Below are 27,116 nucleotides of genomic sequence, written 5' to 3' on the forward strand. Positions count from 1 at the left end.
CGCAAGAAGATTTCGCATGCTTCTCCTGCAAGTTTCACACATTCGGCTCGTTCAAACTAATCGAATTCTAAAACCTCTTCAGTTGCCCTTTAAGCTCATGATAAATCGATGTCGCTCTTCATGTTCTTGAGGGGGAACAAACGAGAAGGAAACACTCACAAACAAATGGAACACTCGATAAGGGCACCAGACAGAAAAATCAAGGAATTATTAAGAAACAGAAATCTGCAATGTTGTTCGCTCCCAGCGTGAAAAAATGCAGACCCTTTGTGCACAAGGTATGATAAAGTGAACACAATATCAATTCTTGATTTTCTATCAATCTTGAATGCGGAATTACTGAAATTTTTTAAATGAGTCACGCACTTTTCCGCCAATTAGAAGAGCAAGGACAGTCAAGTTTCAAAAACCAAGTGTCAAAGTGGAACACCGATTCCTTTTGGGATCCCCTTCATTTGCATTTCCGCTCTATTAATAATTTTTGCAGCAATACTGTTAACATCCCAGATCTCAGCAAATTCTTAGCTCAGCTCATCTGATTTCTTGTTATATTTGGATTTATTTAGTTATTTATTTATTTAAAGTTTCCTGATGGTCGACATAGAGGGCATTATAGAGGGGATTGAGCGGTTACAAAATGGTCCTTAAGAACATTTTTTTTTGTTTGGTTGGAGACACAAAACACGCAGAATACTGCTTGGGCCACCTATTCTCTACATTAGCTGCTGAGAGGGGCCCCTTTGACGAGCTGTGTTTGGAACAGCCCTACACTTCATTTGCGTACAACTAAGCGCTTCGTGACGAGCCTTTGGTGCACTACTGCATGTCCAGATCAGTTATACACGCAACGAAGCATAGTTGCAATCAACCAACTAAGCTAGGGCTTCTGAAGAATTGGCTGCATGGGTGAACCAATGTGCCAATGACTATGACCATATATAATTTAATAAGGAAGTGCGAACCAAAGAACCCATTTCTCAGAATCTACATATTGTAATTGCAATCTTAGACGCGGCTCTCTCATTCAGGGATGCCAGCGTCGCCGTAGTCTACATCCTGTGATATCTCGCGTGATATCCCGAAGCATTTCCGACGTCACCAGAGTGCTACATCGCGAATTACATCCTGATGAGGAGCCTGGTCGAAAATAATTCGCTAGGAGAGATACAAAACAGACCACAAGTGAGGATATAGCCGGAAAGTTGAAAAATAAAGGCTGGGCATTTCCTATGCACCCACAGAGTTTCTTCGGGGCAAAATACCGGAATTCTGAGACCGTCTGAATCATCGCTTTCGTCTTCCCAACTAAGTCTACTGAACACTCTAAACATGAATGCACCTGTATGGGAATAAAAGCTGACTGTGTACTCCCTTTTTACGCCTTTCTGTTTGGAGTGCAGTGCTAAGGCCACTCCCATATCGCTCTGATTAACCGGGTTCTATTCTGGTTACACCCAGCATATCTCCGTAATCTTCCCGATGTCATCTGCCCATCTGATTCTTTCGCCCCCAGCTACGTTTATTGGGATCACGTTTTCTTTTGTGGACCTCAGGTAGAACATTACTCACCTTCATTTGTTCCCGCTCCTCAATTTAAGTTCAAACCCTTTTGGTAGCCTCCAGGTTTCTTCCCCCCAAGCGAGTACTGGCAAGATAAAACAGTTATACGCTTTCCCCTGAATTGATACTAGCAGTGTACTGTGCATGACCTCATTGTACCTGTTAAGTGCAGTAACCTCAGTAGACCTCAGTAGAACTCAGTAGACTGCAGTACACGGTGCCTTCTCCAGAAGTATTATCTTCCCCCTTTGAGTCATTCGTTATCACCCCTGCACACTGAATTTAACTTCGCATTAGTCATCCGAAAGCTGTTCATACACCTCGAGCATCCACTTTTGTGCATCTGAAATCATTCTTCACCCAGACCGTAAGAGACGGGAACAACCTGCCTGCTGAAGCTTTTATACGTGCTGGCCTTGAATCCTTCAAATCATTCATCACTGATGTAATGAAACGATATGTCAGCCCACCCCTCATGTAATGCCCCTAGTGGGCCTTTGAGGTAGTAAGAAATACGTAAGTAAATAAATAAATAGATAAATAACCTCCTTGTTATCTTACCCCTAGCAAAGTGCCTCTAATGTACCGGACCTGCAATCACTTCCAATGCCTTGCCGCCTATCGCCATCTTTTTCACGCTTTCCAACTAATTATAGTGGGAACAGATTCCACTCATTTGGATATTGCAAAGTTACAAAGTGAAGTGAAATTCAAAATAGATGACCCAGTGCCTGCACCGCTGATGCACAACAAGCCTAACCTATAGAATAATGAAAATCTTTATGCGTAGAACAAACTTTTCGTACAGCAAAAGGATAGAATAATAAACATTTAGGAAATTGTTCTAAAACGAACTCACACGTAGGGGAGCGAGGCGAAGCTACTTCCCCTTGGAAGTAGCCGGAAGAAACGGGTGTAGGGCAAGAGAAATGGAATTCTGGGAGGTAGGTGGAGACATTGGTCGGGAATTGGTGCAGCCTGGGCTGTGGAAATTGATCCTTATAAAGCTGAACTCCGTTTCAGGCCTCTGTAGAGTGCGAGTACTCGCTTTTCGATTTACAGGTGGCCCATGGCCTTCAAGTGTTCTTTCACACCTCGGAAAGTGTGAATACCAGAAATGTACTGTACTTACATTACCCGTGAATACCTGTTAAATGTAGTGAACCCCATTGTTATTATTCACCTAGCAACGTGCCTCCTGCGGTTATGGCCTGTGCTAGCTTCCACTACCTTGCCATCATTCGCAAACTTCCGTTTTTGCGTTTTTCAGATTGATTAGCATGGTATCACAACAGGAGTCTCCGGAAATCAGAGAGATGGTACCACACACAGGCAGGGTTTTGGGTGTAATGGCACAGAAGGTGGCTCTTTCTTCCTTTTAACTCTTTCCTCTCACCTGCCAACGAGTTCGAACCACTCGAAAATTATAGATTACCGCATAATTTATTTGTATTTATATAATTGCAGTACTGATTTTCGGTCGTCAGGCCGTGGCCTCTCATCTTGGCGCCAGGCTGCAATTTTTCGGCGTTGTCTACGCTGCATCCATGGAACACCGCGTCTCGTCGAAGCATCATCTCTCCCAGCATTCTCTTCCCCACTGGTGTTTGGTCGCTGAAGTACTTCGCTTCCTTTCGAGCTCTTTTCTCTGCGAATCAGGTAACAGGGACACCGGCCGGTTTGTTGAATCTGGTGGCCTTTACGCAGGACTCCTTTTTTCCCTGTCAAGGCCCTTTCGGGATGGCGGCAGGGTATCAGATGTCCTCTTCGGAGCAGTGTGCTTTGCCGCTGGCAGTGGTGCTCTGCCATCCACCCGTCTCTCCGTCATCACTCTGCTGACTCCCTGGCCAGTCTGAGCAGTTCTGCATGTAGAAACCACCACACTTCATCCATAAACGCACACAAAACACTCACACAGCGCATGTTACCTACGGCGGTATCGACAGGAACGCTCTCAGAATTGTGACGAAAGAAGCAAATCGAATTTCCACCCAGGTGCATGCGCATTCATCGGATATGAAGGACGACCCGGAAACGCGGCGGCAAATAGACTAGCTAGAGCTTACGCCAACCGCGCGGCACCAATGCTACTTTATCATCGGGTGCCATGTCCTTCGCTGATCACCCGCAACAGAATCGTGCCCTTAGGGCTCTTGCGATCCTCGACACGAAGATCTCGAGAAAAAAGCAATTCCAGGACTCGCGAAACATTGAAATGGGACTTGACCAAACCTACTCTTATACAGCCGCATATATCCGGCATAGGGAAGATTGTCCCAGCTGCGAAGACTCTAATCCCTCGCTAGACAACATTACGTGGGAATGTGAGGGCAAGCAGGATCTAAGGAACCACACATGCGCTTTTCTACCCCTGCTGGTCGGTTGTGACCTCAACGAACAGCTTAAGCTCATCGAAGCTGTCGAGAAGGCTGCAAAAGACAGCACAGTCCTTAGTCTTTGCCAACATGGGATTTTCACCGGCTTACTAACCATTACTCGATTTTTTACCGCCCTGACGTTTCCAAGTTTCGGGGTTTACTGGCCCTCGGGTTTTTCTAATTGGTCGATTATTTTTGCCAGTTCCCGACAAAGGTTGGGTTCCGCAGAACCCAGGCTTTATTCGCAAACCAACAACACCTCCGCGAAGCACTGAGCTCTTCGGAATCGGAGACCATCGCGCTGCGGCTGAGTGATACACCTTTCGTACCGAAACGGAGATCCTGCTTGAAGTGAAGATTTTTATATTTTTAATTTTCGCCACTTTTCGGGTTCCCGGATTCGCACGAGCCCAGTCTGGATCTCTACATGCCTTTTACTGCCCCTTGGCATTGGGAATTCGGGAAGCGCCCCACTTGCAGTGTCGTGGAGAGCACGATCCCATACCTCCATGGGATTAGCAACCACCATAACGATTGGACCCGGCTGAACATTCCCGACCGCTGCATTGCTCCTGGTCGCCGAGGGGCAGCTGACCATGATATAGCCAATATAACCCCCTCCCTCCCGTTTCAATGCAATTCAAGTCTCTCATTCGTCGATTTCGCAAAAACTCACTTCTTGCTCGCAATCGCTGTACATGACACCATTAAACGCCGACATCACCGCAAGAAGTAAACAATAAAGCCAAGCTCAGATATATCTAACCCGAGTAACGAATCATTGGCTACATCGAGCCCGCAGATTATGCCATCGAAAATAATGTGTAAAATTATAGGAAGGTCGAGCAGTATATGCAACTCGAATTTGTCCACTCATTCGATATATCGAACTCGGTGCAACGCCCCTGAGAGTGGCGCTTCTCCTAACGGCAATCTCAGATCGCTTTCCTCCCTGGGCACCTGCTAACAGCGCTAGCTCTGCTAAACCCTTTCATGACGTGATAGCGAAACATATCTGAGGGTGGCCTTCGATCTCTTGTACTAATGTTCAACGCCGCACTTCTGTCATGCGGTGAAGTGAGCAAAACTAAAGCCGAATGGCGCCCACGCCAGGCTTGCTTCACTCACTTCGATTCTGGCGGCGTTGCGGAAACTTACTGTGCCTTCATTTTAATGACCAATTATTCTATTCATAGTGTACTGGTTACAGTATTAGACAACTTGTGATAGGCAGTGGCTAGTTATAAAAACCCGTCTACTGCGGTTTAAAAGCAAAGCAGGTTGGGGCATAGCGATGCCCAGCGACCGGAGCTCTGGCAGCAATGTATTCTTGCTTCGCGGTTAAGGCACATGTATCTTCTGCCGTTTTTTGTATATCGAATCAAGGACATAACGAACTTTTTCGCCATTCCTTTAAAGTTCGATATATCCGGCTTTCACTTTAAATAGCAATCCAACATAACCCTTCACACGATACCATAGGTTCTTACCGGTAAAGAAATTCTGGTAGCGGGTTTTGCAACATTTCACTCTCTATTGATATCATTTGACATTCAAATAAATAGTGAATAGTCATGAAAGCAAAAGGTTGTACGGAAGCTAACAGCCAACAGCAGACACGGCTGGTCCGGTAGCGGCACCACTGCTGCCCACGATACAAGTAGTCGACCCAATATTGAAAATAAATTGCCTAAGGCCGGCCCTACAAAGAACCACAGTGAAGCCATTCATTTCAAATATTGGGCTGATTGCTCCTGCTCCTTGGGTAGCCAGCCTCCTGTCGCTGTCGCATCCAGTCCGGTTGAGACATACTAACCATAATCCGAAATTCTGGGACACAACTAGAGCACGTTTTCACCGTCGAGACTGGATTCACACTGACGAAGTCCACTGCCGTGCTCTAGTAATCGTCGGCGTCGACCCACCAGTACCACACGAGCACGGAACGTGTTTATGCAAATTAGAGCCACAAATGCCGCGTATCAGCCTCGAACCACGTCACGTTTCCGTCCTCGGAATACACACCGAGACAAAACAAAATTAATCGTTGCGTAATGCGGAGCCTGGCCTGTAACAACATGACTACATCAGTGACAGTGCATATAGACACCCGCATTTCGAAGCTGAAATGCAAAAACATTCCTGACCACAGACTTCAGTTTACGCAAAGCCATTTGGTGGCTGAAAACATACTAAGCTGGAATAACTGAAAAAATTAGTCTCCATCTCGTTCCGTATGTAACCTCTCTCCTACAGTTTGTAATTCAAGTTATGTATATTTAAACAGGTGTCACTCGTGCGTTTCCGTCTGGAACGTCCTCGTGTTCCCCCCATCCCAAGCCCCCACTATGTGCCGCAATTCCCTTAAGTGAAATAAAGCGGACCTCAAAGGCACATGCTCAATCCGTAACAAAAGCAATAGGAAAATACGACATTGCCCCACAAAGTTGAACACTCGAAAACGTACATCACAATTTTTCATTCACACTGGCACATAGAGGGATGGTGTCGCTGAGAAACAAAACGTTTGAGAAGATTAACCACAAGAGGGCTCTCAACACTGAGTTTATGTACTCCAGACATTTTGTACAGCTACAAAATTCAGCTACCAGTCGAGCATTTCGCGGTGCATGGGAGTCCAGTTGTGCGCATGCGCCGATACCATGGTTACCAGAGAGACCCCACAGCAGCGCCGCGCGCCTCGTCGCCCCCTCGCCGCACACCTCTCTACCACCCGAACCGCGCTCTATCACCAGAAAGGGCGGAGATGTAATGGGCGGCTGTATCCCAACGTTTAACATGCATGCACAGAAGGAGAGTCCAGCCGCTCCTAATTGGCGGTATAGAGAGGAGAAGATTAACTCTTCCGATCGTGAGGTTGTCGCCTGGCACTTGGCTGCTCAACAAAGAGAAAATGAGCGTGAGAAGGCGGAGAGAGCAGCGGAGACGCCCGAACAAAAAGAACGCCTTGCCAAAAGAAGATGCCAGACTGCCCATAGCCGCCTAGATGGAGTTTATGGAAGGCGTCAGTCAAAGGGAACCAAGAGAAGAGGATGTGAAGGCCATCGTGTGACTCATCACACCATCTGCGTTTCCAAAAAACAAGTTCAGCCAGGGAAACGTACCTCTCGCTACGTATATGCTGGCATAGCCGATCTAAGACACTGCCAATTTTTTCACGGTGCCTAGATTACAACTTCGTCAGAAACAAGAAACACTATCTTAGGGAGGTAGGCACAACAGCTCGAAACTGGCACCCGCAGCCAGTGCTTACCTGACGACGGCTTGCCAGCTTTGCCTGCCTGTTGCTTACGGTGCACAGCAGTGGACTGGATGGTACAGGCAAGGGTGCTGCAAGCGTAAAAATTTCGCAAAAGATCGCGTTTATGGCGAGAAAATTCTATCATACTTTCCACAAATACAGAAGTGCGATCGCAAAACTGCGTCCTCTGAGCTTAGCGGTGTCACCTTCTTCTGGCGAGTTTCGTGTGAGAGGCAATTCACGGCTCATCCAAACTGCATGCGAAAAAAAGATTCTCTACACGTGAAAAGAATAGATCAGAACCTTCAATATTTCGATAATAGTAATGTAAAATTGTTCAATTTTCAAATTTTGCCCGAGAATGTTGGATATGCTAGGACTGGAGCCATTCACAATATAGCGATAGGACACCTGACTGGAGCAACTGACAGTTGACTTCGCATTACAAATGCCGCTGGTGCAAGTATCCTCAGGCACCTTCTACCACCGAATGGCTTTTGGTGAGTGACTTCAGGCACCTTAAATGCACTTTGTATCTTGGAAATCGAGAAATAAATTAAATTTTTTTCATGTCTATTCTTCCTAATGTAAAAGGGGGAGCTCCCTTCAGCTGAAAATGTCTATATTTGACATAGCAGAGCGACAGCGTTTACCACCGGTGCCCAATTGGTTACTGTGTTATTGTATCTAGATTGATGCTCCAGACTTTTTTACATCTGTCGTAACATTCCGCAACAGGAGAACTGCTAGTGTCTTCGTGCGAGTATCCACGGAGGCGTTTGCAAAAACAGTGTCCGGGAAGAAGTGCACAGTACTACAGAGAACCGTGTGCACTTCTGAGCTTGCCATGCGGTCTTGTTCAAAGCTCTTGCTGAAACGGCGATTTTCTCTTGATCACAAAAATGGCGCAAGAAAAATTCATGAAGGGTTAGCAACAAGCAGTATGAGAAAGGTGCCAATGCATAACAGCATCAATGTAGAACACCTTTTTTTATCCATCTGCGCAATTGACGCTGCAAAACTTTCGAGATAACTGCGGCTACCCGAATTGGAGAAATGTGAAAGCATTGCGTTGCTTCTATGCATAGACATGCAGTGACGACGTACTACTTCAGCGGATGTGACGTCATGGAACTTTCTAGAACGCGGTTTTTTTTTCACGACGCCAGTACGCGTCCGTGATAGTCATCGGGCGACATCCAAGTGTTAAGTCAACGTGCGTGGCTGTTGTGACGCCGAGATGTTATGTCGACGTCCGTGGCTATTGTGACGTCTCAGTGTAATTTTTATGTTTAATTGAATAGTTAATTACCACTCGTCAACCACATTTTTTTTGCGCAGGAAGAGCTCATCACGCACTATATAACGAAGTCAAACTTTTGCGCATTTATCTTCACACAACGACATAATCACGCGCACAAGTTTTACAGACACGAAACATGGAACATAGCCTAGTAATGCTTTTGCATTAGTAGCGAAGAAATCTGTTTAGCGAAGAAAAGAGACTCACGCGCCCACCGTAGTGCAAGGAAGGCTGCGGCGACGATGCGTTCATGACGCCAACTGTCACGTAGACGCGAAGCAGGTATTCAACACGAACGACCTTTGGGCTCGGACAGGAGGGTCGGACCACTGTCAGTGTGCGGTGCTGCTGCTAGTCTGCAAGAGAGAGGCACGCCAGTGAGAGGCACATAGAACAATATGCGGTCTACACATACTGCAAAATAAATGACTCAGAATACTGAACAATTTACGCACCAGAAACATCCAGAAAAAAACATCACGTTTAAAACATTTCAAGATATTTTCAAAATATAGTTTCTCCCTGTGTATTTTAAGCAGTGAATTAAGTTTGTGTGGATTCATAGCGGAATTCTGTCACTAAATCCAATGTTTCTTTCTTGCCATGGAGTTTCGTGTGGTGTTAGGCATGTTATGCGTGGTGTTATGTATGTTATGAGGGCCTACGACCCTGTCAAGCTGGCTTTTCGGCAGCCTTTTCAGCAGGCCTCCTGCATCATGTAAATGTCTTTTATTATTAACATTATTATTATGTTTATATTATCGTCTACTGAGCGAACACAAAAATCGGGCTGAATTTCACAAGACAACTGCAGAAGCTTATAAATCATAGTGCAATTTTGGTAGCCAACAAGGACACCTACATCAAGTACAATCGGCCTGCCAGGCTAGTAGTTGTAAAGATATAATAGAACAGCCAACTAGTGAAGCATGGAAGGCAGCCCTTCGAGGATCAACGGGACCGCCTCGAAAGAGCACGAACGGCGACCTTTGCAAACAAATACTGGAGTCAGGAGCCAATAACCTTCCCCTTATTCCCCCGGAACTTTTTTTCCTCTTTATACGAATTCATCATCATTAACGGCGAGCACAATGCTAGTGACACTTATTATGTGGCTTTAGTTCAGTTTTGAATGCGTGAAATAACAAAGCGTGCCTTCATTATAATTAGGATGCCATTAAATGACGTATACTTTAATTTACCCACTGTCGTCTCTTACGCCCTGTTAACGTTACAATTTTCGTTCCGTATCTTGCTGCTCCGTCCTCAAACTAAGTTCAAGCCTTTCCTTCCGCTGCCCCACACGTGGGTACTAGCAAGGTAGGTGTACAGCGCCCCTCAATGCCGTGATGGCAGTTCATCTTCATTTAGAAGTAGCCCAACTGTAGTAGTTGGCAATGCCGCGCTCCACACATACCTTGAATGTCGCAGACAGCTGTCGGAAGCACACCTGCTCCTCCAAGTTCAGAACTGACAAGGCGACAATGACGTCCACGACCGGACAGGCAGCGAAGCCTTCCACAACCAGCGCGCCGAAGCCAACCTGTGGAGACCAAGCACGCACACATGGTCACAGGGTGTTTCAGAGAAGCCCTCTAGATAATTTTGAAAACAAAAGACTCTTCCTGGGAGAGGGTTTGTTGTCGCTGATGGTTATCGGGGTCATTCTGCACCCTAGGACAGGCTTGGTTTGGTTTAGATTAGATTGCAGAGTTTAACGCCTCAAAGCGACTAAGGCTACGAGGGATGCCGTAGTGGAGGGTCCTTGCAATTTCGACCACCCAGAGTTCTTTAACGTGCACTGACATTGCACAGTGCACGGACGTCTAGCATTTCGTCTCTATCGAAATTCGATCACCATAGCTGGGATCGAACCCGCGTCCTTCGGCACAGCAGCCGGGCCCCGTATCCACTGTGTCACCGTGGCGGCAAGCTCAGGAGTCTGCACTCACGCACCCTAGGACTTGTTTTTCAGTTCCAATATGACGCATTTTTTTTTTCCAGTGGACAATTCCATTGGCATCTGAAGGAAAGAAGTTCTCGATCTCCACCACCCTTCCAAGGTTCCAGAACAACGGCGCACGATAAATATTGTGAAGAGCACAACAAAGCAATGTTTTTGCAGCGCAAATAACATAAATGGCACACGGATTTGTCGCTTTCCTACGAGTGAAAAATGTAGCGAATGAGTCTTACTCTGTCACTTATAATAGCTGCGTTGCTGCATGCAAGCGTGTTTCATCTTTGTGCAAGTATCGTGTACATGGAGCTGGGGCACATATGCTTTCAAAACACGCCTGCAGCACACGGCACTCTCATAAATTTGCGGTTGCTGCATCAGCAGTACCAATATAAGCTCAAGTTTAAGTACAGTGACCAGCGGCACAGCGGCATTTTGCATAAGCAACATGAGGCAAAGGCATAAAACAATGACACTTTGCTAGCTAATTTTTCTGTTACATGGTGTGGTATAGACGTGGTATGGCATGGTATGATATAGCATAGTGTGGCACGGTGGAGTACGGTACTGTTCAGTACGGTCCGGCGCGGTAATACTTACGGTTCGGTATGGTTCAGTATGGTCATTACCAAGAATTTGCTACAATGCCCGAGCAGTGCCACTAAGGCTTGCGGCCTATAAAACTTTTCATTTTCATTTCATTTCATTTGGCCATGAATTAAACATTGATGAAAGGAAAAGAAGGCTGCGAAGCTAACGACCAACCCCTGACAAGGCTGGTGTGGTCGTCGCACTGCCGCATCCGGTCTGGTTAAGTCACATGGGCCATACTCCGTAAATATGGCAGACAAACACGGCAAATTTTTCCTGCCGGACGGGATTCACGCCGATGAAGTCGCCGTGTTGCTCCGCTAATTCTCGGTGTCGATCTGTCAGTGCGACACGAGGACGTGTTGTGTTTATGCAAATAAGGTACATAAAGGGCACCTATCAGCCCTGACCTGCGTAACGTCTCCTTCCTCGGCTTACGTTGCAAGGAGTAGTGACTAATGGCACAGGACCGAATGAAACGACAACGAAATTATTTGTAACGCTATGCGGAGACTGGAATGTAACGGCATCGCTACTTTAGTGGCAGTGTGTATAGGCGACTGTGTTTCAAAGGTGAAATGCAAAAAGATTCCTGAAAGCAAACTTCAGTTTACGCACGCAAAGCCGTTTGGTGGCTGAAGTCATTCTAAGCCTGGAATAGCTGGAAAAATCAGTTTCGTTCCGTATGTCACTTCGGTTATACACTTTGTATTTCACCTTTTGTACATTTAAAACAGGTGTCACCGCGGTGTGTTTCCATCTGGAACCTCATTTAGTGTTCCCCTCATTCCCTGCTAACACATTGTGACGCAAATCCACTACGTCAAAATAAAGCGGACCTGACAGGCACATTTTCGATCCGTAACAAAAACAAAAGGAAAATATGACACCGGCACACAAAGCTGAACATTAAAAAACACATCACAATTTCTCATCCGCACTGGCACATAGAGGAATGGTGTCGTTGAGATACAAAGGGCTTAAGAAGATTAACCACAAGAGGATTCCAACACTGAATTTATCTGCTCCAGACATTTTGTAGCGAGACCTACACTGAGCTACCAGTCGACCATTTCGCAGTTCATGGGACAGGCCAGTTGTGCGCATGAGCCGTTACCATGGCAACCGGAGAGGGCCAGGTGCGGCGTGCGCTTCGCCGTCGCAGCGGCCGCGCGCCCACTCATACCGTCAAGACTGAGCGTGACGTCACGTCGATGAGCAATTCTGCGCATGCGCCGATACCATGGCAACCAGATAGACCCCACAGGTGGGCCGCGTTCTTCGTCGCCGCCTCGCCGCACGCCGCTCTGTCATCCGAACCGCGTGTCGCATGCGCAGCATTGTGTATAAAAGGCGATGTAAAGGGCGGCTGTATCACAAAGTTTGACATGGATGCATAGAGTCCAGCCACTGCTAAACGGCGGTATAGAGAAGAGAAGATTAACTCTTCCGATCCTGAGGTTGTCGCCTGGAAGTTGGCTACTCAACAAACAGAGAATGAGCGTCAGAAGGCGGAGAGAGCATCGGAGATGCCTGAACAAAGATAGGAATGCCTTGCCAAACGAAGATGCCAGACTGCCGAGTGTAATAGACTGCCCATAGCTGCCTAGATGTAGTTTATGGAAGGCGTCAGTCAACGGGAACCAACAGAACAGGATCTGAAGGCTCATCGTGTGACTCATCACACCATCCGAATTTCCCCCAAAAAAACAAGCTCAGCCAGGGAAACGTACCTCTCGCTACTTATATGCTGGCATAGCCTAGCTAAGCCAGTTCGAATTTTTTCTCGATGCCTAGCTTACAACTTCGTCAGAAGGAAGAAACACTCTCTTAGGGAGGTAGACACAGCAGCTCGAAACTGGCCCCGCAGCCAGTGCTTACCTGATGAAGGCTTGCCACCTTTACCTGCCCGTTGCTCACGGTGCGCAGCAGTGGGCTGGATGGTACAGGAAAGGGTGCTGCAAGCGTAAAAATGTCGCAAAAGATCACGTTTATGGCAAGAAAATTCGTGCGCGATCGGCAAATCCAGAAGTGCGATCGCAAAACTGTGTCCTGTGCACATAGCGATGTAACCCTCTCCTTGCGAGTTGCGTGTGAGAGGTAATCCTCGGCTCATCCAAACCGCGTGCGAAAAATAAATTCTCTACACATGAAAAAAATTGATCATAACTTTCAATATTTCGATAACCATAACTTTCTAATTATCAGATTTTTGTCCGAGAATGTTGGGCATCCTAGGTCTGCAGCGTTTCACAATATAGCGAACGAGTACACACTGCGCGAACAAGACTGTTTGTAAGGCACATGAATGGACAGACAAAGCGCAGACTTCCAACTCAGCACAAATGGACTTGTCTGTCAATTTGTGTGCCTTAAGCACCGTCTTGTTGGCACAGTTTGAACTCGTTCGCTTCATTATGAACCAACTAGCCTGCCAGAACGTCCTTCTTCACAATATTGCAAAGGACACCTTACTGGAATAACTGAGAGTTGACTTCGCATTCCACATGCAGCTGGTGGAAGTTTCCTCAGCCACCTTCTACAACCGAATGGCTTGTGGCGAGTGACTTAAGGCACCTTTAATGCACTTTGTATCTTGAAAATAGAGAACTAAATTAAATTTTTTCATGTCTATTCTCTTTAAAAGAAAATGGGAAAGCTCCCTCCAGCTGAAAATTGCTATATTTGAGATAGCAGAGCAACAGCGTTTACCACCGATGCCAAATAGGATGCTGTGTTATTGTATCCAGATTGATGACCCACACTTTTTCCATCTTTCGTAACATTCCGCAACACGAGAACTGCTAGTGACATCATGCGAGTATCCACCGAGGTGTCTGCAAAAGCAGTATCCGGGAAAGAGTAACTGCATAGGGCGACAGACAATCGTGTGAACTTCGGAGCTTGCCATGCTTAAACGCCGATTAATTGATCACAAAAACTGTGCGAGAAGAAATTAGTGAAGGGTTAGCAACAAGCAGAATGCGAAAGGTACTGACGCATAACCCGATCAATGTAGAACATTTTGTGATATATCTACGCATATTACTCTGGAAAGCATTTCATTGCTTCTATGTATCGACATGCAGTGACGTCAGCGGATTTGACGTCATGGAAGTTTCTAGAACGTGGTCTTTTTTCCATGATGCCAGTACGCGTTCCATGACGTAACTGGTGATGTCCAGGTGTCATGCTGACGTCCGTGTCTGTTGTCACGTTGAGATGCTATGTCTACGTCCATGGCTACTGTGACGTCCGAGTGATATTTTCATGTTTAATTGAATAACTAATTACAGCTCGTCAACCAAATTTTTCCCGCAGGAAGAGCTCATCACGCACTATCTAACGCCATCAAAATTTTGCACATTCATCTTCACAGAACGACGTAATCATGCGTACAAATTTTGCGGACACGAAACACGGGACATAGCCTGCTATTGCTTTCGCAGTAGTAGCGAAGAAATCTGTTTAGCGAAGAAAAGCCACTCACGCGCCCACCGTAGTGCAAGGAAGGCTGCGGCGACGATGCGTTCGTGACGGCAACCGTCACGCAGACGCGATGCAGGCATTGTAGACGACCGTCCTTTGGGCTCGGACAGGGGAGTCGGACCAGTGTTAGTGTGGGGTGTTGCTGCTAGTCTGCGAGAGAGAGGCATGCCACTGAGGAACCGTTATACCATCACGCACCCACCCCACAGATTGCCTCATGTAGGAGTGTTCTACATAGCATTACTATGCGACCACGCAATGTTATGAATGGCTTCAGCCTTGAATCACCTTTGCATGTCCTATAATCCTATAACGCGCGTAATTTTCAACCATGGAAGATGAAAACAAGTAGTGTAACATGCGGTCTAGAAATTCTGCAAAATGAATAACCCAGAATACTGAACAGTTTACGTGCTATAATTATCAAGCTAGAAAACATCCCGGTGAAGATATTTCACGATCTTTTCAAAATATAGTGTCTCCCTGTGTATTTTAAGCAATGAATTATTTTTTTGCGTGATTCATAGGCAGAATGCTGTCACTAAATACAATGTTTCTTGCTTGCCGTGTAGTTTCGCGTGTTGTTATGCATGTAGTGCGCTTTCATGCTTTTGTTTTTAATTTGCTGTGACAGAAATTCTGTCCACATTATTTTTTGCTCACTTTATAGAAACTGCAAATGTGGGGGGCCTGCGACCCTGTTAAGCTGGTTTTTCGGCAGGTTTTTTTCTGAAGGCCTCGTGTATCGTGAAAAATTATGTAAAATAACTATATAATCATTAGTAGTAGCAGCGTCTACTCACCAAGCACAATCCGGCTAAACTTCACAAGATAATTGCAGAAGCTTTTAAATCAGTGTAAATTGGAAGGCCCATATGCAGGCCGAAATCAAGTAATTTGGGCCTGCCAGGCTAATAGTTTGAGGATTTAATAGAACAGCCGTTTTGGGAAGCATGGAAACAGCCCTGTCTGGCTCAGACCTCGAGAATCAACGAGATCGCGTTGACAGAGCACGAACGGCGGCTTTCGCAAACAAAATAATGGAGTGAGGACCCGACCACCTTCCCCTATTCCCCCCCTCCTTTTTTTTCCTCGCTAAATGATTCCATCATCATGAACAGCGAGCACAATGTCAGTGACACTCGTAATGTGGCTTTAGCTGAGTTTTGTATCTTTACAACGAAACGTGCCCTCTGCCGACTTAGCAATATGGCATACTCTGAAAATCTAGACAATCGTCATTCTTTAGTTTTTCATTCAGTTACAAATGAAAATACGCGCACTGAGGTACGCGGCGTTTGCTGCTGACTGCCGACAGATGGCACTAGCTAGTAATGCACAGCAGAGCCCATGGGCTCTGCTGTTCCGAAAAGTGGGTCATGGAGCGCATTTCAGACAAAGGCAAGGCCCTAATTACCCGTTTGGGAAGTAGTCCTCTGCGAGGCACACAGCGAAGCTTGACCAAAGTACGGCATTTAATCCAGTAGTGCAGATTATGCTGCTGACTTGTTAGGTACGCAAATTATTCGAAATGGCTGATTAAACGATTTCGTCATTATTAATAGCGAACTCAATTTCAGTGACACTACCAATGTGGCTTTAGCTCAGTTTTGTATGTTCGTCTGCAACGATACATGCCCTCTTCCGGCTTATGGATATCACCAGGCATAAAAATCTAGACAATAGCCTCTAATTTCCGTGACCGCCACCACTTCATGCTGCGAATATCAAAAAGTGCCGGGGTAATTTCGAGCCTTTCGTACAGTCACTAGTAAAAAAGACTAGCGCAGTAACGTCACTGCAGAGGCAAAAATCGCACCGCGCGGCTAGCGTGGCACGATGCTTTGCGAACGCACCTGGCCCTTTTGTTATCGGCGTGTACGTAACCGCAGCGTCGAGCATTGCTGTCTGCCGCTGTGGTAGTACGTCACTAGTGCTAATGGTTTTTGCTCGCGACTGTACGTCCCTTTCATCGCCTACGGCGGTCGGAACAAGTCGATGCGAGTGCAGGCCGCATTTTCTGAGTCTCATTCCGCAGTGAGTAGGAAGGACAGGAGATCAGTATCAACACCTTCGTGCCCCATCTCGCAGCACTCTTTAGTTTTCACTCAGTTACGAATGAAAATACTTACACTGAGTAACGCGGTTTGCTACTGACAGCCGACAGATGGAGCTAGTTGGTAATGACAGCTGTGCAGAAAAGCGGGGCATGGAGCGCGTTTGAAACCAACGACAAGGCCCTAATTACTCGTTCGGGAAGAAATCCTCCGAGATGCGCCCGGCGAAGCTAACGCAAAGTACGCTGATGACTAGTTAGGTCTGCTAATTCTTCAATATTTCCAGAAAACAGGGGTTCTCAAACGCGGCGACATAAGCAAAAATGTATGCGAACGCGTCTTCACTGGACAACGAGTTGCCTCCAGATTTTTAGGTGCATAAACAAGAAAAAAGCAGATGGTGCCTAATCCGAAAGTTACAAAGGGACGGGTCGACGGCTTTGTTTTTGTCCTGTCACAGCACTGCCTGCGCTTGAGGAGGCCTAGGTAGCCTCCACGTGTAGGTGCATGATGCGCAACCTCAGTGATTCCACGTCCTCTGCAGGACAGATGCTTCTCTCATGTCCCTCAATTCAGCGTCCCCTGCGCCAGCCGCAGGCTCCGTATGACCGCCAACTTCCCAATTACATACGCCAAACTCATCCCCCCCCCCACCTCTCACTGCCTACCTGCTACGCTTATCTCCTATTGCAATCCACTCTGTTAGCCTGAGGCACCATCGGTTGTCTGCTCTATGCATTACACTGTACGATGCATGTCTATGTCTTCAAAATAACTGGGATATCACTAACTGCCGTATACTTCACCCACTGTCTTCTCTTACATCCAGTTAACCTTACAACTGACATTTTCGTTCCAGCAGCTTGCCGCTCCATCCTCAAACTAAGATCAAGCCTTTCCTTCCACCTCTATCTTTTTGTCCTACACGTGGGCACAGCAACCCTCAATGCAGCGAAGGCAATTCATCTTCATTTAGAAGTAGCCCGACTGTACTAGGCAGTTCCGCGTTCCACACGTACCTTGAATGTCGCAGACAGCAGTCGCGGCACACCCGCTCCTCCAAGTTCAGGACTGACAAGGCGACAATGACGTCCACCACTATGCAGGTAAAGAAGCCTTCCACAACCAGCGCTCCGAAGCCGTCCTGTAGAGACCAAGCGGCCACAAATGGAGACATAATTTCAGAAAAGCCCTCCAGATATTTCTGAAAAAAAAAGATACTCTTCTAGTGACAGGGTTCGTTATTACTGATGGTCATCGGAGTCATTCTGCACCCTAGGACAGGTTTGGTTTAGACTGGAGTGCGGAGTTTAACGTCTCAAAGCGACTCAGGCTACGACGGATGCCGTAGTGGAGGGTCCATGCAATTGCGACCACCTGGAGTTCTTTAACGTGCATTCACATTGCACAGTGCATGGACATCTAGCATTTCGCCTGCATTGAAATGCGAGGAATGGTGTCGAAGATGAAAGGTGCAGCAGGTACGTATGAAAGCTTTTACACCGGCTGTCAATATGGCGTACGATTCTATCCACGAGCCATGCTCGCCTTACACAGTTTTCTAACTTGACCTCGCGCGACATGCGATAATTTCAATAGATGGTATGGTATGGTACGGTATGGCATTACATGGTACGGTATGGTATGGTATCGTATGGTATGCTATGGTAAGGTATGGTATGGCATGGCATTGCATGGTATGGTACGGTATGGTATGGCATGGCATGGTATGATATGGTATCGTATGGTATGGTATGGTATGGTATGGCTTGGCATGGTGTATGGTATGGTATGGTATGTCACCAAATTACGAGATGCCCTCGAGCAGTACGTAAGCTTTGAGGGACGAAGTATTGAACGACCTGGGATTGACTTCCTCCATGTGTTTTTTTATCATATGTACTGACATCTCACTGCACAGGCTCGTTTTCGGTTTCGCCTGCATTAAAAAATCAGCTGTGCTCGCCAGGATTTCACACCGCGTCCTTGAGTGGAGCAGTCTGGGTGCACAGCCACCGTTGCATATAATTACTTGCAGACAAAACAATGATCTTATGTGCTCGGATTGAACGCTGTCACAGGCTTTTTTTCCTTCATTGAAAGAGAGAAAAATTCCTCTTAATTTAAAGGCTTGAATTACCCCTATCAATGAAGACCCATCGTTCAGAGCTTGTTCATTTGGGCAGAAGCTGTGGAGCGCTTCGCGTTTCTTGCATGATAACAGTTCATCGCTTCGAACGATAAAGCCGATGCCATAGACCGCGTTAGCATTCACGAAACTTTTACCCCCTTTGCACATCCTTGTCCCAGATTGCTAAGTGTGCCACTAAGCAATCGCTGTGTAAATCCATACAGCTTCTTCAGAGAAGACAAGCGACGAAGCATAAACACTACAATCTGGTCGTTAGCGTAGAGCGATAAACTTACCACAAAGGGTATCCGCTTCTTGGGCAGCTATATAGCCTAGATGTGGACGAACATGTTTCCCGCACTGGGCAGCGCAGCGTGTCGCCGTGACGGGCCACGTTCACCCGGCCAGTCCAGTGGCGCATGGCACATGGACCCACCAAGGACATCCGGTGCGTCTGCGGTCGGTTGTTTCCATGACAACGAGGAAGCGATGTCTTTCAGAATGCTCCTGTTCGGGCGCCGCATATTGTGGAACAAGTTATGAAGCAGGTTAGATGTTCACGACCTCAGGCTGTACAGAATGAGGGGCTTCGGACAGGCGAACAAGGTATACACACAAAACAGGTACGAATATAATTTGCTGTGTGTACTGTCACAACACTGGCTCTCCTCGTGTGCGTAGTTTGTTCATCGCCTCTTCAATCTTTTCCTCAACAGCCAAGTATTACGGAAAAAATGCCCCCGAAAACTTATACCCTCATGGGCTGCTATTACTGCCTCAGCATCAAAGATCGGGCAAGAGTAAAAACCGCAACATTTCAAGCGAAGTTCGTTGCCGGTTAAGTCAGCCACTAACTATATATAGCAACTTTGGTCGTAAGCAGTTTATTATCATGCAGAGCCATGTTTCTTTATTGAGTCAAGCGTTCGGATCTGACTGCTTAAGCTACAGTTCAAGATTCTGGCATGTAAATTATTGCATCCTTGGAAGACACCTGCTACCTGCCTTGTGAGGAATTATTTAAAGGAAGGAGTGAGCAGTGCAGGGATGAGGATTAATTATGACACATGAAGTGCACTGCTATGGCACAGTACGAGCGTTTTCGTGTTTCACTTTCGGTTGAAACCCTGCAACGCCGTTGTGCCCCTGGATGAATAATTGGGGACCCAGTATACGAGTAAAACATCACGCTGCTCAACTCTCCCCTCTTATGTCAACATCAACTAAATAAACTCAACGGTGCTCACTTGAGCCACTGCCCCACAGCCTCCACTGCGGACGAGCATCTCCGAAGTTAGGCCAGGCTACGAGGCTACATACTCGACAGAGGGAAGCCAAGTCTGTCGACCGCATCAAAAATATGACGGCACACCACGTATTCATTGATACCTGTATCGCCATGTACCTCATTTGCGAAAAGTGATCGAGCAACAAGTTTTCGCCTCTCAACCGTGTAACGGAGCCTGTAAGGCAGCCCTAAATGCCGAAAGGCATCAAAACGGGAAGACAATGGTTTACCTCTAATGTGTTGAGGAAATTGTTTTCACCAATGGCAGGTTGATTTTTAGTTTTGATGTGAAGGAAGCATTCTATATGAAAAAAATGTTCCGTTATTTTCAAAATACCAAAGTTTCGGCACGTATGGGCTAACGGTGAATTTATAAGTAGAGGTCGCCCGCAACGGTGACAGGTTGACGTGGCGTCATTTCATGTATTCTAACTATTGCGCTCCCAGTTGATTGCTTTAGCTGGTGCGAAGTAAGCCCTTAAGGAACGTAAGACCACGGCACTCGACGGGTATCGTATCTAATGCGAAGTTACCAATGGCAAATGAGGTAAAGAAGCTATCGGATAAAGATTTAGAAAAGAAATTGAAAACAATGTTCCCAGGAAACGAAATTTCGCAATTACTGTCCCACTTCCTGGTGGACTCCGGAACCACGCCTTTAAGAAAGTGAAGAAGGAGGGAGTGAAAGAAGGAATAGGGAAAGAAGTGACGTAGTTGAGGGCTCTGGAATAATTTAGACCAGCCGGGGATCTAACTAGCATTGTCACTGCATAGCACACTCAAACGAAACCGCCACATAACAGACTTTTGCCCATGACGTCACGTTACTGAAAGACACTTTGTAATCTGCGCAAGTTCATCCCAGCGGATGCGGTCATTCGCGTGTAAATAAGATGTTCTTACTTCTGGACGAGTCCTGGGGCACTTCACTTTCTTCCAGGTCTCTCTCAGAACGCATCTCTGAAATAAAAAAGAAGCACCGGCATTTCGGAGTCAGTTTTATCAACTGCAAACAAGTGTCAGCATCACAGATTTCGAGTAATGCAGTGCCTCAAGGCGCACCTAGACTACCACCACTGTCAGTGCATGACATGTTTTTGCATACATGGTGGTCATGTATGCCCTGCTTCTCGCATCGCTCGTTCTGTGTGACGTGCTTACGCAGCCTGCGGTTTGGTAAAGGTAACATGGTAAGCACGAAAAGTGGTATTTGCGAAGTAATTGTTTTGCAAGCAGTTGTGCGTAAAAACACGGTGATATGCATCGACGTAATTCCGCTATCAGAATCTTAACTGGAAGAGATTACAAGTTCTTAGCATGCCGGACACATATGAACGGTGACGTACGCCAGTTCCCCTCCTCCTGCGCATGCGCAGTGCCCCGTCTGGTCCCACCCGTGTCACAATGCGTGTGCAGTAGTCGTCCGGTAAACCGGTATACACCCCTGTTAACACGCTTGTGGCATGTTAAAAACGTCTATTTAATGGGGACAAGAAGGCAGTTAGCAACCATAGCCTTCGACGGTTAGCAACCATCGTCTTCATGTCGCAGCTCACCATCGCCAACACGCTGCATGGCGCCTACGCAAAATTCAGCAGAGCTGCAAAAAATGCTGTGCAAGCGAGTCAGTAATGTAGAGGGACGAGCAAACACCCCTCTTACACACGTACCTCTGGCAGCATTTTCTAATAAGCGAATCAAAGTTATCAGCAACAAAAGCTATCATGACAGATTAGCCGGTTCCTGCGACGACCTACTAAGTTGCTTTTAATACGAACCGCAACAAGGGCATATGCATGGAGAGCATAAAATTAGCACCAATTTTTTCTCTGCTTATTAATACCATGGAATCGGAAGTCTGATGGGGCCAAATTACGCAGTCGGTGATAATATTCTCCTAGTGGCTCGGGGGGAGTGACAGCACTTTTTATAAGGTTGCTAACACCAGCTATTCCATTGCCATCACGTAATGGAGTCAGCTGTCCCTGGGAAGTTTTTTATTTTTTTCAGGACACCTGTGTGAGGAGGCGGCGAAGGGCAACTCCTGAAGAGGCTTTGTCGATTGCTCCTCAGATCTGCACCATTGAGGTGAAGTGCTGTAGAAGTGCCGCAAGAATAATCTGGTGGAAATTTCTCGTGATCTTAATTCTCCGTGCATTCGCCTCAGCCACCGCGAAGTGCAGCATTTGAACTCACCCATGAATTCCAGGTCGAGGCGTTGAAACCCGGGACGCCTTGGGGCTCGTGGTGAGGTACCACATCTCCAGGAGGGCCATCCCTGCAGAAGCGACCAGAACGATTCGTGGTGAGATTGAAAAAAAAAAAGAAAAGCGCTAGCAAATTCTTTTTTGACCCCTTACAAAACTTGAGCGGGCTGCCTCTTCTCGGTTTTGTAAATAAAAAACTTTTTTTTTCACTACTAACACGGCAATTCACAGGCTTTTACTCAGGATTGCAGTATGTGGTTATTTTGAAGAAATATTTAAAGGGCAAGGGTCACATACCAAGCGGCTGTGAGAGATCGCTGCTTCCAGCTTTTTAGTCAAGTTGCAAAACAACTGTGATGATGAATCTTTATGACACAAGGGCAGCTTTGTCCAAAGAGCACCATGGCACAAGGTAGTTTACATTGCACAAGGTGGGGTCAAATACCCATTTCCCAACCATTTCACCCTAAGAAGCCAAGCACCAGGCAGGGGAATGCTGGTACCCATTCTATCACCGGTGGGTACACGGTGGCACTGGGGATCGAACCCCGCACCTTCCGCATACGAGACAAATGTGGAACAACTATTACAGCAGCTTCAAATAGTCTTCCACACTTAGGAGGCTGCAAGCTATTAATCCTGATTATGTAGATAGAGCAAAGAGCCGTGAAGGCACTGAACCTGCCACTAGATTTTTTGTTTTGGTCTTCTTCCATCGGGGAGCTCAAGTCAGAAATACGGCGACGAGCCATGCAGAAGAAGATGAAAGATATAAAATCAAGATTTTTGCTATGCTGAGCGTATGCTTTCACACTCATATAATTTGAAACACGGCTACTGGAAGGATTTTTACGCAGGTAAAGCATGGTTACAATCTGCAGTAAAAGACAAGTTTTAACTGCACGTCGTTCAATGTTACCTGCATGCTTCAATGCTCCTCTTGTCGGAAACAATATATCGGAGAAACCGGGCAAGCAATGAGCGCCAGACTAAATTGTCATCGAGCTCACACAGCAAGGATCCTCCAGAAGGCAGTGGCGGAACATTTTTTTACCAACGTGCTCACAACTTCGATGAGCTTGGAAAGTACATTCTTCCATCACGCTTGAAATCTGCATGGGACAGAAATTATAAAGAAGCATTCCTACTACACAAATTTAAAATTTTACAACCATCAGAAATTAACATAACCAGAGGAAACTAAGAATCTCTCAGGTACATTCCGGCAGCGGCGTAATTCTTTAACAGATCTTGCACATGCTCAGAGCATTTATCAGCAATTCATATCAAGGCTTAATCGTTTATTTCACCCTGCCCTTTCGGCACGACATGTCCTTTACCTCCCTTAATGGCAATTTTTTCTTCGTTCAATTTTATCTTTACCGTGTGCCCTGCTTCTCTTGGCATCACTTCTCTGGAACACTTGTCTTGCTCATTCTTCTCCAATGCACCCCCTTCTCTTCCCCCCTCCCTAGCACCAAACACACACACACCTTACATTCTTGATTTCTGTTTTCTCCGTTCCCTAATTCTTTCGGGATATTTCATTCCGCCATGCTTACTAACTCTTATCTTAGTTTTTCAGGTCAACACAGCCACCTGGTCATACCAAGCCACCTGTCCCAGCTGGTCACACACCCTTTCAAGCCCACACCTGCTATCTCTCGACACCCACACCTCAAGATTCCTTTATGCCGAGCTGGCCGATTTTTTTTCACTGTTTTGCAGGAGCTCTGGTTAATCAACTTCAGCAGCCATCATGATTGCACAAGTTCCACCCTCCCAATGCTGAGCCCATTCCCACATCACCCACTCCTTTCTCTCACCGGGCCTTCCTCCTCGGAGTGATGGTCCAATTTAAACCCCGCCAGTGATAAACGCTTTTCCAGACGAAGACAAGTCCACTTGTCAAAACGTTGGCAAGCACACTTAGGTTTTCCCGCCCTTGTTCCCTTCACGGTATGGTGCAGTATGATATGGTATGGTACGTGGTATGGTATGACATGGTATGGTGTGTTATGTTACCAACATACTGTTCCCTGCGTCCTCGTGAAACACGCAGACTATGAGGGACGCCGCAGTGGACTAACGGGGACTGATTACAAGCTGCTGGTTTTTTTAAGATGTACAGACATCACAGACTATAGGTTCGTTTTCTAGTTCCTCTGAATTGACATGCGGCCGTCCCGGCCAAGATTTGATCGCCGAGTCCATCATTCCCTGCTTATACTATTGCATTTCCAACATTTCATAGAATCAGGTACTTCTGTGAACACTTTTAGTACATCTGTGTGCAGAGGCAGCGCAGCGCATTGCGGTGTAAACACGTGAGGAGACCTCATCGACGCTTCCTCAGATCTGCACCATTGAGGCGAAGTGCTGTAGAAGTGCCGCGAGAGTAATCTGGTGGAAATTTCTCGCTGGATCTTAATTGTCCCTGCATTCGCCTAAGGCACTGAGAAGTATAGCAGTTGAACTCACCCATGAATTCCAGATTGACGCGTTGAAAACCGGGACCAATTGGGGCTCGTGGCGAGGTACCACATCTCCAGGAGAGCCATCCCTACAGAAAAGACCAGAACGATTCGAGGTGAGATTTAAAAAAACACTCGGAAACTCCACTTTCATGCCTTATACAAACCTTTAGCAGGCGACCTATTCTGGTTTTATTAAAGGAAAAGTGTTTCCACTGCTAACACTGCAATTCAAAGGATTTGAGTCAGGGTTGCAGTTTGTGGCCATTTTGAAGAAATTGCTTACTTTATGACCTCCTCTAGTGACGAAATTTGTGTTCGTTCAATGGCTATTTTTTGGCCACCATTAAGTTCTAGTTTGGAGCATTTACTTGCAATTTTTTTAGACTCACCATCAGCGCCGGCAAAATAGTTCGCATAAGGGCACCCCTAAGCGCACAAGGGTAGCCAGTGAGACCACTTGCGCGGGCGACATGACTCTGAAGGAAGAAGGTGGCATGTTCAGAGAGGTCTCATTATAGTGACCAACAGGTTTTGAGAGAGCACTGCTTCTAGTTCTTGAGTCAAGTGGTGATACAGCTCCTACAGCTACTTCGAAATGCCTCGTCTACACCTAGGAGACAACAAACTATCAATCCTGATGACATACGTAGAGAGTGCAAAGAGCCATGAATGCCCTGAAGCTGCCACTGCACTTTTGTGGATCTCCCTCCATCGAGCTGAAGTCAGAAACACGACAACGAGCGATGCACAAGCAAGATGAAAGATGCAGAAGAAAGATTTTTTTCTGCTGTGATGATTGCATGAAAGCTTATGCATTAATATTCCGGAACATGAGCCACGTGGCGCGCATGGTTATTAGAAGCAGTGTTACTAGAAGCGCTTCTCTCAAATTCTTGGCAATGATGTAGAAGATGGAAGGTGCACCGGCCGCGTCTCAAAGCCTTTACCCCGGCTGCCAGTGCGGCTTACGATTCCATCCACGAATCACGCTCACCTTTCACTGACTACTGCCTTGAACTCGAACGCTAGGCGCCATCTTCAATAGATTGTAGAGTACGTTATTGTTTTATATGGCATCGTATGCTGTGGTGTGGTGTGGTGTGGTATGGTATGATATGGTATGGTATGGTATGGAATGGTATGGTATGGGAGTGTATGGAATGATATGGTGTGGTGTGGAGTTGTATGTTATGGTAAGGTATGGTATGGTATGCTACTGTATATTATGTTGCCAACGTACCATGCGTCCTCGAGGAGCACGCGGCCTATGAGGAACACCTTAGTGGACGACTAGGGACTGATTGTCGGCGTCTCTTCTTTTAACGCATATTAAAATCGAACGCTACACGCCAGTTTTCGATTTTGCCTGCATTTAAATGTGGCCGGGATTTGACACAGCATCCCTGGGTAGAGCAGCCGAACTGCACAGGCACCGTGACGAAGAATTAGTTGCAGGCATGATAAAGACTGCTGCCACAGGCTTACATTTTGTTCATCTAAGGGGCGATAAATGTCTATTAATTTCAAAATTTAAATTGCCCCATTAATGAAGGTCTGACAGAACTCGCTTCGCTATGCAGAAGCGTTCCTTCCGTGATAACATTTCATCCTTTCGTGTAACGAAGTTGATGCCAAAGCGCGCATAAGCTTTCATAAACCTGCGACTCCCATTCCACATCAATTTTAATGATTTCACGGTCTGCCACTAGGCATTGGAAGCGTAAACTTCTACGGATTCTTCAGAGGAGAATAGCGATGCGGCATAAGCATTGAAACATGGTAGCTGGAGAACCATATACTTACCATACACGGCATCCGAGGCTTGGGCAACTCCATGTCAAAAATATATCCGAACATAATTTCGGAGCGGGCAGTGCAACGCGTCGCCGTGACGTCAAGTTCACTCGGCGCGCAGGTTCGTCGCCGCGAGACCAGGGGGCGCATGGCACAGCGACGCACCACGGACGTTCGGTGCGTCTGCTGCCGGTTGTCTCCATGACAACGATGAATATACATCACTCACTCTGCTCCTGTTGGGGTGCCACATAATGTAGAACAAGTTACGAAGCAGGCTGGAAGTTTGCGACCGCAGGCTGTACAGAATAAGAGGCTTCAGACCGACGAACAAGGTGTACACAACACACAGGGTAACATATTGTGCTGCGTGCACCGTCGCAGCACTGGCGCCCCTCGTGTGTGTAGCTTATTCACCTGTCCAATGGCTCTTTACCTCAACAGCCGAGAATAATGAAAGCAACTATATTAACACCATTATATTCCATTCTGCTGCAGTTCCTTGCGTATGCATCAAAGGCCGGGTAAGATTAAACAACGGAACATTACTAAGAGAAGTTTCTTGACGATTAACACAACCACATTAAGATGCCGCAGCTGAATCGCCTGCAATTGATTG

The 27,116-nt window shown here is 46.5% G+C and overlaps 1 protein-coding gene and 1 long non-coding RNA gene across 2 annotated transcripts in view; both read right to left on the bottom strand.

The window, feature by feature from the left end:
• LOC144101385 (ribosomal L1 domain-containing protein 1-like) overlaps window positions 1-27,116 on the bottom strand; it is a 486,157-nt gene that overhangs the window by 337,578 nt on the left and 121,463 nt on the right. The gene's annotated exons all lie outside the window — the stretch shown is intronic.
• On the bottom strand, window positions 3,195-9,989 carry LOC144100216 (uncharacterized). Its single transcript, XR_013307560.1, has 4 exons — window positions 9,921-9,989; window positions 8,711-8,859; window positions 7,213-7,289; window positions 3,195-3,422 (listed from the first exon to the last, which is right to left on the bottom strand). It is a non-coding gene; the product is annotated as an uncharacterized LOC144100216 (long non-coding RNA).

Source organism: Amblyomma americanum, chromosome 8, assembly GCF_052857255.1.
Source record: "Amblyomma americanum isolate KBUSLIRL-KWMA chromosome 8, ASM5285725v1, whole genome shotgun sequence".
Taxonomy (NCBI): Eukaryota; Metazoa; Arthropoda; class Arachnida; order Ixodida; family Ixodidae; genus Amblyomma; species Amblyomma americanum.